This window comes from Papaver somniferum, chromosome 3 (assembly GCF_003573695.1).
Source record: "Papaver somniferum cultivar HN1 chromosome 3, ASM357369v1, whole genome shotgun sequence".
In the NCBI taxonomy this organism is placed as follows: domain Eukaryota; kingdom Viridiplantae; phylum Streptophyta; class Magnoliopsida; order Ranunculales; family Papaveraceae; genus Papaver; species Papaver somniferum.
Genome location: NC_039360.1, coordinates 177,004,407 through 177,018,789, shown reverse-complemented (window position 1 = coordinate 177,018,789; position 14,383 = coordinate 177,004,407).

Below are 14,383 nucleotides of genomic sequence, written 5' to 3'. Positions count from 1 at the left end.
TCTTAATGGATACTTTTTCGAGGAATTTTTGTTGTTGCATCTTTAATCTACTCCAGGAAATCTCAATTTATAACACTTACCACAACCAAATCTATTCATGGACATATCTACAGATAGACCTTTTTTGTTTTCAAATAAGCTTGAGATCAAGGTTTTTGAAAACGGGTTACGGCTCATGTCACGACCAGTCGGTGAGACTGTTATAACACTCTTTGATGGGTTTGGCCGCAAAATGCGTTCTTTAGAAAAGAAAAGAAAAGAAAAATGTGTTTTAATACGTTATTTTAAAATAACGGGCGTTATAACGGTTGATCAGAAAATAAGAGAATTATGATATGAAATTCTTATGTAACGGTTATAACATTCGTTGAAGTAGTTATAACGGGTCTAATAACGTGTTTGTTTTGCTTTTTTTGTTTTTTTTTGAGAAAGAAGGTTATATTAAAGAGAAAAATATATACAAGCCATTGAAGCTATTCTAACACACAGTTACATGTTTAGAACAATACTCCAGTTAAACAAAATTGCAAACACATGAATGTCCTTGAATACATTGGACTCAAACAACCACAAAACAATTGATTGCCTAATAACCAGACATAACTCATCAACCCCTTAACTCTTCCACCATAAGCTCTAGAATTTCTTTCCTTCAAAATGTGCCATAAAACTGCATAGATGACCTTCCACCATACTGCTTTACACCTGCCGTTAAGATTATTTTGCTTCAAAACCTCAAATTGAAGTTTCACAGCGCTTGGAGCTACCCAGTCCACCTTGAATGCCTCCATAAATTTAGCCCACACCTTAAAAGCATAATAACGATGAAGTAAGGTTGTTGCAACGTTCTTACATTATATATATATATTTAAAGATTTTAATTATAGTTTTCACTTTTTTAGTCTTTAGTTTTTAAAAAATAAAAAATTATGTAAAAAAATATTTATATATTCTTTCTTCTAAAATACTTGTTATAATAGGTGTGAAAACAGGAAAAAACATTCTATAAAAACTCACGTTAAAATGTTATTTGGAAGAAAAAATCGTAAAACTTTCAATTTTAGAAAAACGGTTACAACGTGTGTGGTAACGATTAATAAACGAGTCTAAACAAAATGAAGGGCGTGTTTAGAGAGATTGTGAGTGTAACAAATAGAAAATTGTAACAGTTTTCTTGTTCATAATCTAGAGAAGATAGTTTCTTCCAATTACGTTCTTGTCTATTTTACTTTTTCGTCTATTATTATACTGAATTCGCCCCTATAATACTAGTCACTAAGGTAAAGATATCATAGGCATCATCAGCCTACCCCTACATTTACTATTCTCACAGTAATTCGTTTTTACTCCAATACAACTAGAGACCACAGTGAGAGATTAGTCTCTCGGTTGCAAAATCAATTTCTCAAAGAATGGTACATCTTAGGTCAGGTTTAGTGACTAACCCAAATCTCAATTAAACAACTACTAGTAATGGTACTTCCAACACTAATCCTCTTCATACTAATACTAGTATACCGACACTAATCCTCCTGTTACTAATGTTGATACTACCAATACGCCTCATTTCGGCCGAGTCACTGAAGAAGTCAGAAATGACTGAGCCCCGCCTACCATAGAAAATTTGATGCGGAGGCAAGAAGATCTTACTAGGACTCAGGAAAATATGGCAACAACTCAAAAGAAGGTACTAACTTATCTCAACTCTAACGAGACAACTATCACCATAATAACGTCACTGTCAAAAGGAACAAACCAGAAATGCCTTCATAGCCTCTAGTGATTTGACGTATGTTATATGCACGTCGAAATTATTAATCATTCTCGCTACTTATAATTTTTTATTATGAAGCAAGAGTAAGAAAAAATTGTTCCCACAGAGAGGTCTAGGTTGTTAATTATTTTCAATATGTTATATAAAACAAGCGCAAACATGAAAAAGTAAACAAGTAAAAATATTGGTCAGTCAAGGATTTCATTTTCATTTACAAACATGTTATTGTCTTAATAACAAGAAGTTATATTTAATCTAGTTTTATCAAAAGCCCTAAAATATCTTGATCGCAAGAGTATCCCGTAAATTTCCTGATTTTATCAAAAAACATATTAAAAGATGTGAATATGAATTCTACCAAGAGAACAACCTGACGTATAACAATACAAATCAAGTTTAATTCCTAAGGAGCATTAAGTTTCATGAATTTAAGCTCATCAAAGCAATAGAACGTGGAAATTGCACTAATCTGATTTAATAAGGGTCATGGAAAGCACACTAATCGATTTAATAAAGGTCATGGTTCACATATGATTACAAGAATATATCACTACAAGATATAATCATGTTTCGTATAACAAATCTTAATTTAGATATAAATATGAATTTGAGTTCAACCAATTTGTAACTTGACAAAAAAAACACTCAAATCATGTTGCATTACATTGATCATGCAACTACATTTCTAGAGAATCATGAACGGTAAATATGAGACTAAACCAATTCATTAAACAAGAAACATGTATTATGAATCAAACCACACCTTAACCAACATAAAACTAACTACTCATGCTCATGAAGTTCATAACAAGAAGAAAAGAAAAGCTTTCATGTCTAAACCCTAGAAAACAAGTAGAAGAGATGATACTATGGACAAAGATTGATGAGTGCCAAATATTGCATATTTCTACACCTTTTTTATTGGCAATTAACTCATCTTTTGCGCTTTAAAATCATATATTATCCCAAATTCTGTATTTTCATTGTTTTCAAGAATAAATACTTTTACTAATTAACTTTGTGTTCTTATGTACTAAATAAAGCTTGGATGAATGAAGAAGCCAAAAGAGTAGATAATTGGTGACAACGGAAAAAAAACAACAAAGCTCCCGCTAGAAGGCAGTGAAGAATGTTGTTTACACCTCATCCTCAAGTGAAGAATGTTGTTTGCAAGACCCAAAACTAGGACTGAGCTTGAGATATTAGCTTTGAAGAAGATATGGGCCTAGAAGAAGATCTTCCAAGAGATGAAACCCAGGATCTAAGACCCAAACCCGTTTCCATCCTGAACCGTCAGATTTGATATAGCTACTAAGCATCCAACGACATATCCACATAGTACATCAGATTTTGCTACTCCAGCCCAGCATTCTTGTCTCTTGCCTCCTCCCCTAATCAAACAGAATCCAAACACCACATTCACTTCATTTTCATCTTCTCTCCAACCTATGCAGAACGACCATTTCACCTCCATCAATCAATTCCATCCCCGACCACCTCTGATCACAGCCACCCTATGCAAGACCGACCTGTGCTTGCCCTGTGTTACAGTAGGACACTGTGCACGTGCAGTTGCTATTGTAGGCTTGTTTACAGACCTACCAAAGATCTCCGAATAAAACTGAATTGCCTCTTAAATAGTTTCCCAGAAGTGGAAATCCCGTCCGTCGAATCCCAGCCTAACTAAGCATCGAAAACTAGCCATGATCTCCAAAATACCCCATGTCAAAGTCTAGGCGTGGATAAAAGAGTGGCTAAACAGCAAAGGGGCCCGCACGTGTGGACAGAAAGTCCAACCCAATTACTGTTTTGGCATGTTAGATATGGGAAACTGACAACAAAACTTCAATACCCTTACAACTTCTTGCAATTTCTTTCACTTTCGAGTTCTTCTCCATTGTCCTGAATATCTCGTGAACTCCTCAAACTCAACCTACAACTCAATCTTCTTGTTCTTGGCAGTAAAGACATGTGAGAAAGAGGAGAAAATAATATTGTACATTAACTCATACTCTTTCCAATGAATCCAATACGAAATCAACAACATCTCCCTTCCTTGATTTCTTGGTTCATTTGAATTTCTTGTCTAAACTTGCCGTATCTCGGCCCAAACTCACCACTGCCTCTTAACCCTTGACACACACTCATTAGTTTAGAATCCATGTCGGCAACAACTAACTTACTTTCATTCTCGGCATCATACAAACCATCATACTTTATTGATTTCTCACCGCTATTTCCTTACCTAAATCCATATCAATCTCTGACCCCCTCTTGACATGAGAAACACGAGCAACACAAAAAGTTGTCAACTAAACTAGCCGTTCAGGCATTTCATCAAGCATCTAGTGTGCATTTTCTGGTGGTAAAAGAGCTATGAGCATGCTGTAACGCCGATTGCATCTCATTCCCTGCAAGAATTAGACATACACAACAACCCATACATTCATTCATTTATTCGAGTCATTCGTTAATCATACCAATGACAAATCTGTCACCATCTTCATATCCTAAAATAATGCCAGCAATGTCGTTATTAATCTTTCTCTGGAAAATCCTTGTCCAAATCCTCACTGATTCACAACTTCGAATTATATGTATGTTCTCTTTAACAACAACACCAACCTGTTGGAAATAGTAAACCAAGACTTTGGTCTTTGGTTATGAGAAGCAACTAGTAGAAGGTGATGTCGCTTGTATGAAAGTATCATATTTAGAAGTCGAGTTGTCTTGAAAAACAAGTGGTTTGGTTCTAGAAGAGTTCTTTATTTAGAGTTTGGTTTATGTTAGGAAAGTGTGTTTGCTTAATTGTCAAGTTTGTTTTACTTTAAATAGGTTTTTAAACCATGAGAGTTTTGTACACCAAGATTATTATCAATGTAGTCTTTTTTGCTTCCGCATTTGTGCTCTCCTCTATCTTGTCTGATTCTGGTATTAGAGCAAGATGAGAGAGAGAGAGAGAAGTGTTAGAGCACTGCTCGGTCGAACTCGCAAGGGTTGTTTTCTCAAGCTTTTTTGTTAATGTTAGTGATCAAAACTATAAGTATTGATTTATAGTCTACTTAGTTATGTCTCGGACTAGGATAGATTGTGTAGTTGAGCATTAGACTTCACGAATTTCATCAATTGAAGACGAAGAACTACTAAGGAGAGCTTGTGGAGCTTTATCAACAAAAGGTATGTGGAGACTAAAACTCATCTATCACTTGGAAAGTTTATTTCTACTCTATCTCATATATTTAGACATAAGTCGTATTACTATGGTTTTTGTTTATATACATTTGAGATTTCGAGCTTAGATTAACTCGTTTACATATTTCTCGAAATATGTGTTGGTAAGCTTTCGCTTCAACCAAGTTCATCTTATATTCTTGACGAAAGTCAAAAGCTGATCATGTGAAAATCGCCGAGTAACATCTTACATGGTTTGTGTGATACAATCATTTGGTGTAGACTTGGAATGTTTCGTTATGATTATTTCAATAACTTATAAATTGCTTTGATGCTAATAGTGTGTGAAAACGGCTATTATCATCCTCTAAGAAAGTTTCAGTGATTGAAATAAAGTTTAAAACTATTGGATTATGAACATAGTTTGCATTCTTGCATGTATGTGATCCATGACCGGAACTATAGTATGCATACCCGTATGCGTACTTGTAGTTGTGAAATTCCGTGTACCAAGTACACATACCGGTACGCATACTTGTGTAAGGAATAGGTACGGGAATTTCTGCTGGGTTTTGGAAGTGTACTAAGGTATGCGTACCCGTTCGCATACTGGCGAACCCAAACTCAGACTGACTACTTAAGTATGCGTACCCGTTTGCATACTTGAGTGGTTAAAGTTTCTAAAATCGTTTGTTCATGAAATAATACATTTATATATTGAGGAATGCATTCTTTGCAGACTGTGGATATAATTTTCATGAATTTATTCGAGTGAATCAAAGCGATTTTTCTTTAATTTTGTTCTTGTATACTTCTATGAGAATATAGCAATTGAACAACTATTTAACTGGTTTCTTTTGAGTCATTTGAACTAGTTATGGTTAAGATGAATAAGATTGATGTGAGAGTGTTCATATATCTAACCTCATAACTACTGTTGAGCCAACATGGTGTACACGTTTAGGTACGGTTACATAAACCTAAATGAGGGTACATTTCATTTGTGCATAACAAGCTAAGTTCGATCTAACGGCTGAAAGATATTAGCTTGAATCTAATCAGGTGTTCATTTAACGATGAATATTAAATGCTTTGTTACCAAGGTAACGTAGATTGCAAACCCTGATTTGAAAACTATATAAAAGAGAACTCTAGCAACTGGAAAATCTAATACCCACACCTCTTGTGTGATACTAGTTGTATAAGCTAGAGTCTATTCTCCTTTAACCTTTGGGATTGTCAAGCCAGACCCTACTATTTTCTCTGTAGTTGCATGTTCTCATCGTGTTGTTTCTATCGTATTGAGTACTATATTCTCTGATATTTGCTCAATATTTAATATCTGATAGGCAAGATAAAAAATAGTCACAAACATATTCGTCTCATCATTTGTGATTCCAAAATATCTTGTTTCACTACCATACAATTAAGATTATTGTGAGGTGATTGATAATACTAGGATGTTCTTCGGGAATATAAGTCTGGTTTATCAATTGGTTCATGTGCACCTTGATTTATCAAAAGACGGAACAAAAATCGTAGGTATTTCTTTGGGAGACAGATTTATCTATTCCAATACACTTTTTTGTGTGAGACAGATTTGTTTATCAAGTCTTCGACTTTGGGTCGTAGCAACTCTTGGTTGTGGGTGAGATCAGCTAAGGGAATCAAGTGCATAGTATCCTGATGGGATCATAGACGTAAGGAGCGCAATTGTACCTTGAATCAGTGTGAGATTGATTAGGTTTCAACTACAGTCCAGTCCGAAGTTCATTGGTAGTAGGCTAGTGTCTGTAGCGACTTAATTCAGTGTGGTGTTCAAAGCTGGACTAGGTCCCGAGGTTTTTCTGCATTTGCGATTTTCCTCGTTAACAAAATTCTGGTGTCTGTGTTATTTCTTTTCCGCATTATATTTTGTTATGTAATTGAAATAGCACAGGTTGTGCGTTGAATCGATCAATTGGTAAATCCAACCTTTGGTTGTTGATTGAAATTGATTGATCCTTGAACATTGGTCTTTGGTACCATTCAAGTTACTTCTCTTATATTCAATCGGGCTCGCAAATTCCCATTTGCTGATTGCAAATTGAATTGAGAGATAAAGATATAAAATATTTGATATACTTTTCTCTAGATTGAGTCTGACTGTCTAGTTGATTCACTTGAAAGTGTATTGGAGTTTGTCTATTCAGATTTCCAAACGAAATATTGGGTGTGGTTGTTGTACACGTGGAATTTATTTTCCGCATTATATTTTGTTATATAATTTAAATATCACAGGTTGTGCGTTGAATCAATCAATTGGTAAATCCAACCTTTGGTTGTTGATTGAAATTGATTAATCCTTGAACATTGGTCTTTGGTACCATTCAAGTTATTTCTCTTGTATTCAATCAGGCTCGCATATTTCTATTTGTTTGAGTAAGGATTGAATCGAGAAATTGAGATATAACTCTTTGATATACTTTTTATTAAGATTGAGTCCAACTGTCTAGTTGATTCTCTTAAAATTATATTAGAGTTAATCCATACAGATTGCTAACCGAAATATTGGGTGAGGTTGTTGTACCCCCACTTTTTCAATTGGTATCAGAGCAGGCAAACACGTTTAAGACCTCATAAGTCTGTGTTTGTAGCGATCTGACTTTGTGGACGGAAGATCATCTCTTGCTTTTACACCCACCAAAATGTCTTCCAAAGCTTTTAATTATGCCTCAAAGGATAACTCCTTAGCTGATTCTTCCGAATCCCGAGGTAGAAAGGATTTTTTATCAAATTCTGATAACATTTCTTCAAATGAGACATTTGACACTCTGTCAAAAGCTGAAATGGATAGCACCAGAATCTTAAAAAAATCTACTGTGGCTATTGATTTTCATAATAATGCTCAGCTCATTGATGAATTTGAAAAGTCTCTTGGTCGAGAACGGGAACTCTATAGTATCATTGAATCCTTTTCCAACAATATCGAAAAACTTATTCAAGAAACTACCCTTCAGCGTGAAAAGATTAGTGTTTTTGAGAATATTGTAAAGAAGACTCAATTAGAGAAAAACGTTTGATCGAGACGCATTCATCTGATCTAAACAGACTTCGTGTTGAAAAAGAGAAACTGGGTGCATCCCTTATTCTAGCCCAAGAACAGTGCAAATCCTTGAAAAAGGAAAACTCTGTCCTAATGAGAAATTTTTTCCTGTACCGATCGCTAATTCTCAGATAGAATTACAGTAAATGAAGAAATGTTCTCCAAAGGAAGTTCCTGTTAAGAAATGTTTACATAACTTGCAATCTTCTAATAGGGCTATGAATTCAAAATAGGTTCCTTCCAATGTTTCTCTTCACGAACCTGTTCCTTTTGTGGGAAAAAGAATCACTATGTTCATCATTGTTTGCCTAGAAAGAAATAAATTTTTGATCTTCAAAATCTACTTCTTTTCACTGTCAACAAAGTAAACTCTCTAATGACCACTACAATGGATTTCATTCCTGCAGAAATACAGGATTCTCATAAAATGGATTTCAATGGTCATTCATTTCGAAATCCCCACAGGAATCGTGTTCTTCTGAGTGGTGCAAATTCTTACACCACAAAAATACACATTCCCAATATTTATGAGAATAAGTATGGTAAATCTATGTCTAGATGGTGGACACATGTCTCTTCTAATTCTCTGGAACCAATTTCTAGAGGTCCTAGACTTAATCCTCAGAAAAATATTTATGAGAATCACCTGACAAGGTTATGTCGATTTCTTATGGAATAAAAAATAACCGAAGGAAGGCAAGGAATACCAGGTTCAAACCTTCAGATGGAATTTACAACTCATCTCTCAATACTCATAGTGGGATTATATCTCACTTGACTGCCTAATCGTAGGCCTTTTTATTCTTGTATCGAACTTGAGAGATGCAAGAATGACTTTTGGGAGATACTCAAGTCTACTGTAGTTTTCCATTTGTATTATGTTTGACTATGTTATTTTCTTTTGATGTGAAAGTAGAGTCACTTGACTCCTTGTTGCTATGTATCTCACTCTTATGCTCTGATTAAATTTTTAATTATTGAGTCATGATGATGTGGGATATATGAAAACAAAGGTATTTTATCTCTTCTGTTATGTTATTTTCAACCAGTCCACGAATGTCCGTGTCTCTCTTGGGAGTTTAGGATTTACACAACAAGGGTGTCACTCTCTTGCTTGAAAACACATATATCTTATATTGTTTTGCCTTCCCTAACAAAAAAAAAGGGGGGGATATGGAAAACTCCTCAAGACCTCAAGAAATTGTGAATCTTGAGATGGAAGAAGACTCTAAAGGATGTGATTATGTTCAAGAACTTGTCTTGAAAACGATGATTGAAAGGAAAGAGTACAGCTCCTGGGTTGGAGAATCTGTCAAGGATTTAATTCTTTTTCAGAATGACTCTAGGGCCGAGTTTGAAAATCTTCAACTGCAAATAAATCATCTTATTGATGGTCAGGCCAAAACATGGACTGTGTAAAAGCTAGGCATCTTGCCCGTATTGTTGATCGAAAAGTTAATGTTCTCACTCATGAACATGGGGTCTCTGCGGTCAAAATAATCAAGGATATCAGTGACACCTTTTATGATGGACCCTTTCAAAGGTATGATGTTATCAAAGAAACTTGATTCTTATATGTCTAGGAAAATTATCATGAGAATTTTATTCTTGTGTTTTAAGAAGGATAACTAGGGTTTGGAATAGCCATTATTGTGATTACACATAGCTATGTCCAACGTTTTCATCTTGCAATGTTTTTAGATTTATTTATTTAAATTTTAAAGTTTATTTGGAAGATGATTTTGCAGTATTAATTTTAATGACTTCATATATTGCAACTTGTTATGGGATATATGTGTTTGCGTCCGTGAACTATGAGTGTCCCATACATGGTCAAATGTTAGGTCTTTCGTATGTCGATATGCAAGTATTGTGAATGAACTTTTGACAAATAAAAGATAAGCCTATTATGTCATTATGCAAATATTGATGAAAGATAGGATGAGCTTTTGTTTACAAAGATTAAGTCTATTATATGTCATTGTGCAAATGGTGATGAGAAGTAGAATGAATCTTTGTTTTTTCCGCAGTATTGATCTTCCTTGATCCATATTTTTATGTAAATATTGTGCGGCTCCGTAAGTTCTATAATGTGAGCATTTCCGATTGAATTAATCATGGGTTCTCTTATGGTTAATTTAATTGAGATTTTTGGATACAAATTCATATTCTTATGTGATTTTTTAATGTCCAAAGAAATTATTCTTTTCTTGTAAAAGTAAGGTCGCTCTTGTTGTTCTCTCGGGAATGACATTTTATGGGGGAAGTTCTTAATTGAACTTGTGCTTAATTGCTAAATCTTTGTGGGGAGTGCGGCTGTGGAATATTATAGGGGTTATCTTGTATCTTTATAAACTCCTTGATGAATGCATTTAGTTTCGACTATATGATTGCATCTAAAAAGTTGATATGTACCTTCTTTTGGTCATGAAGTGTCTCTATGGAAATTTTATTAGGATCCCACTAGTTTTCGTACCTTTGCCAATTTTATTGACAAAAAGGGGGAGAATTAATGTGTAGTTCACACTACAAATATATATGGTTTTCGGATCATTATGTAAGGGGGAGTGGTTTTCATGTGAGATGAAGTATTGACTAAGGGGGAGCGATACATATCACCATAGTATTGTTGTCAAAGTTGTGATACAATTGAACTTTGATGTTGTGTAATAATACTATGACACTGTATAACAATGATTGAGAGCTATTTTTTTCTCATTTTTATAGCTACGGATCTTCGACACCGATGATGCTGAATTGAACACCTTTAGAATCATTGGAGTACTTGGAAGTGACGAAGATTTCGATAAATCTTGAAGAACCAAGGAGATCAAGCATTTGGATGAGAAGTTACAAAGTTTATTTATTTTATATTCCATATGTATTGATAGTTTTGTCACTAAAATTGACAAAGGGAGAGATTGTTAGAGCGTTGCTCGGTTGAACTCGCAAGTGTTTCTATCTCAAGCTTGTTTGTCAAGTTTAGCTGCCAAAACTATAAGTCTTGATTTCTAGTCTACTTATAGCTAAGTCTCAGATTAGGATAGTAAGTGTAGTTGAGCTTTAGACTCCACAACGTTCATCGATTGAAGACGAAGAACCACTCAAGGGATCTTGTGAAACTTCATCAACAAAAGGTATGCAGATACTTGAACTTACCTATCACTCAAAAGTCTATCTACTCTATCTCCTATTTGAGACAAAAGTCGTATTGCTATATAGACTTCAATTATACACATTTGTTACTTGTTGTCGAAGTTGTGATACAATTGAACTTTGATGTCGTGTAATAATAATATGACACTGTATAACAATGATTGAGAGTTATTGTTTTCTCATTGTTATGGCTAAGGATCTTCAACAACGATGATGATGCATTGAATATCTTTGGATCATTGGAGTACTTGGAAGTAACGAAGATTTCGAGTAATTTTGAAGAACAAGGAGATCAACCATGTGGATGAGAATCTGCAAAGTTTATTTATTTTGTATTCCATATGTATTGATAGTTCTATCAGTAAAATTGACAAAGGGGGAGATCGTTAGAGCACTGCTCGGCCGAACTCGCAAGCGTTGCCATCTCAAGCTTGTTTGTCAAGTTTCGTTGTCAAAACTATAAGTATTGATTTAGTCTACTTATAGTTAAGTCTTGGACTAGTATAGAAAGTGTAGTTGAGCTCTAGACTCCACGGCGTTCATTATGCAAAGACAAAGAACTACTCAAGGAACTGGTGGAACTTCATCGACAAAAAGGTATGTGGAGACTTGAACTTATCAATCACTCAAAAGTCTATCTACTCTATCTCCTATCTTGAGACAAAAGTCGTATTGCTATATAGACTTCGATTATACAAATTTGTTATTTCGAGCCGAGTTTATCTCGCTTATCTATTTCTCGAAATATGTGTTGGTAAGTGTTTGTGGGTGAAAACTGTTTCTGCTGATTTTGGTAATTTTGGGTGTGTGGATGAGAAACGAATTTAAACCCTAAACAATGCACTGCGCGGGAGTACTTTTGATTCGAGAGATCAATCTGTACAATCCTGGCCTAAACCAAGAAATAGCCGTTCCAGGCTTGCTTCGGTCACAAAGTGAAGGAAAAGGGTTAGTTTTAGGGAGGGAAGCGAAGAGAGTGTTGAGACCAGAATGGTTAATTCTGAAGATGTGGCTTATTTTATGACTTGTATCAGAAAGTGGAACTGGCTTGCAGAGTGAAAAGCTATCAGTTCTTGGTGATTTCTGGATACTATGTTGTTTCCGACCAAAAACTTGTTCTTTGGTGAAAATAGGTGAAACCTATTTATACAAGCTATAATAAAACGTACCCTGGTCTCGTAGGAAGTGGGAACCGATTGAGTGATGGAAGAGTGTGTAACCGCCATAAACCATGCTTCCATGATAAAGGAAGTGGATCTGTTTACACCCGTTACTTCTTGCCACCATTAATCTTCTCGCTTCATGACACTTTCTTGTAACGGGCGTATTGCACGCAGCACGCTGTAAACCGCCAGACCAATACCCTGATGAGTATCCCCCAATTTGTGACATGTTTGATGTCTCGAGCGTTTTCGTGGAAAACATGTAGCAGTTTGCTACGTGTGGCAAGTCAAAGTCAAGAGACTTACCGCAGGAAAATAGCATGTGATGCTATTAGGCTCATCTTGTCCGGGAGCCTAAAACTCGCCACATGCCTGTTAGTTCGGTAGCGAACTTGGACGGCCGAGATTATATCTCGTGAGGAAGGGTAGCCATCGATTATGGCCACACCATGTGGATGCATGGCAAAGGCATAGTGGCGTTTTTAGCGTATGCCAGTGGCACTGCGGCATGGCTGACATAGTTCGTGCATGTCAGTGGCACAGAGGAGCAAGTGGCGCCTGGCGTACCATGGCCACTAGAATTAGGCTCATCTCGGACGGTCGCCTAAAACTTGCTACAAGTCTGTCAGTTCGGTGGCGAACTTGGATGGCCGAGATTGCATCTCATGAGGAAGGGTAGCCATTGATTATGGCCATATCTTGTTGGCGCCTGATAATGGTACAGTGGCGCCTTTAGCGCATGCCAGTGGCACTGCGGCATGGCTGGCATAGTTCATGCATGCCAGTGGCACGGTGGAATGGCTTGCATAGCCTGTGCATTCCAACGACGCGATGGTGCAAGTAGCGCCTGGCGTAGCCATGGTCACTAGATTTTGGCACATTGGTGTTAGACTCCAATGTGGTGTGGAAACATCAGTTTCAGTGGCCACATCAATCCCAATGCCCTGTGGAACATTATATGGCTTGGTTGGCGTAGAAACTTTTCCTAAATTAGGGTTTGGCATGTCGAAACTCTAATTAGCGCATATGGCATGCGGCATGCGGTAGGTGGCCGTGGCATGGCATTTTATACAAACGGTGCCAGAGTCATGCCAGAGGAGCCATAGGCAGGCCACCATGTAGAAACGGTCACATGAGCAAATATTTCCACGAGTGGCTGTGGTGTGGCGCCTTTTTTAGGGTTTCCTAAGTCCGTACGACTTGTGGCATGTTGTGGGCCCGAGGCGGTATAGTTTTGTGCCACGATTAGAAGTTAGGGTTCCATCCACCGCCACTAGAGCATGGCCGCGCTTACGGTTAGGCTAGCCAAAATTGAAGTCTGTTGTGATATTGGTCACGAACAGAGAGTGGGTACGTTTTGGCATGCTGCCGCGGTAAGTGGCACGTTTTGCATGTGTACTTGGCATGCCCGTTTGGCATGTGCGCCTGACATGCTCGTTTTGGCATGTTTAGCATGCCGTTATTATGTTGGCGCGGTTTTTGGGAAGCCAACTTAGTATGGCGACCTCTTGACACCATTTCCACCTCTTTTAAAGCTATGGCAGGTTTGGAGCAACCCGATTGGTCAATAAAAGTAGGGGGAGGCCAAGCACGGGCGTGGCCACCCTTTTGGTGCACGTGGCAGGTTTAATGCGACGTGATTGGTCGATGGGGAATAGGGCCGGCAAGTATGGGCCCAGCCACAACTCATGGAAGCGTGGTAGGTTTAAAGCGATTTGATTGGCCGACAAAGGAATTAGGGCCGGTTGGGTAGCATAAGGTGTGGCCAAGTGGCGCCGGCTGGCCTAGGGCATGGCCACGCTTCCCTCGTTGTTTCTCCTACTCCGCGGTTCTGTTTATTCTTTGCTTTCTGACTGAGTATTTTTTACTTGGAGGTACGTGCTACTCTGCTGCGAGTGAACACAAATCCGTCATGCTATACCAATATTAAGGGTTCTGCCGGGGAACATAAGCACAAGAAAAGTACTCAGCAGGTTCCGGCATTTGTGAGTAATGCAGCTAGGATCTTATACACTCATTAGGCTCTATACTAGT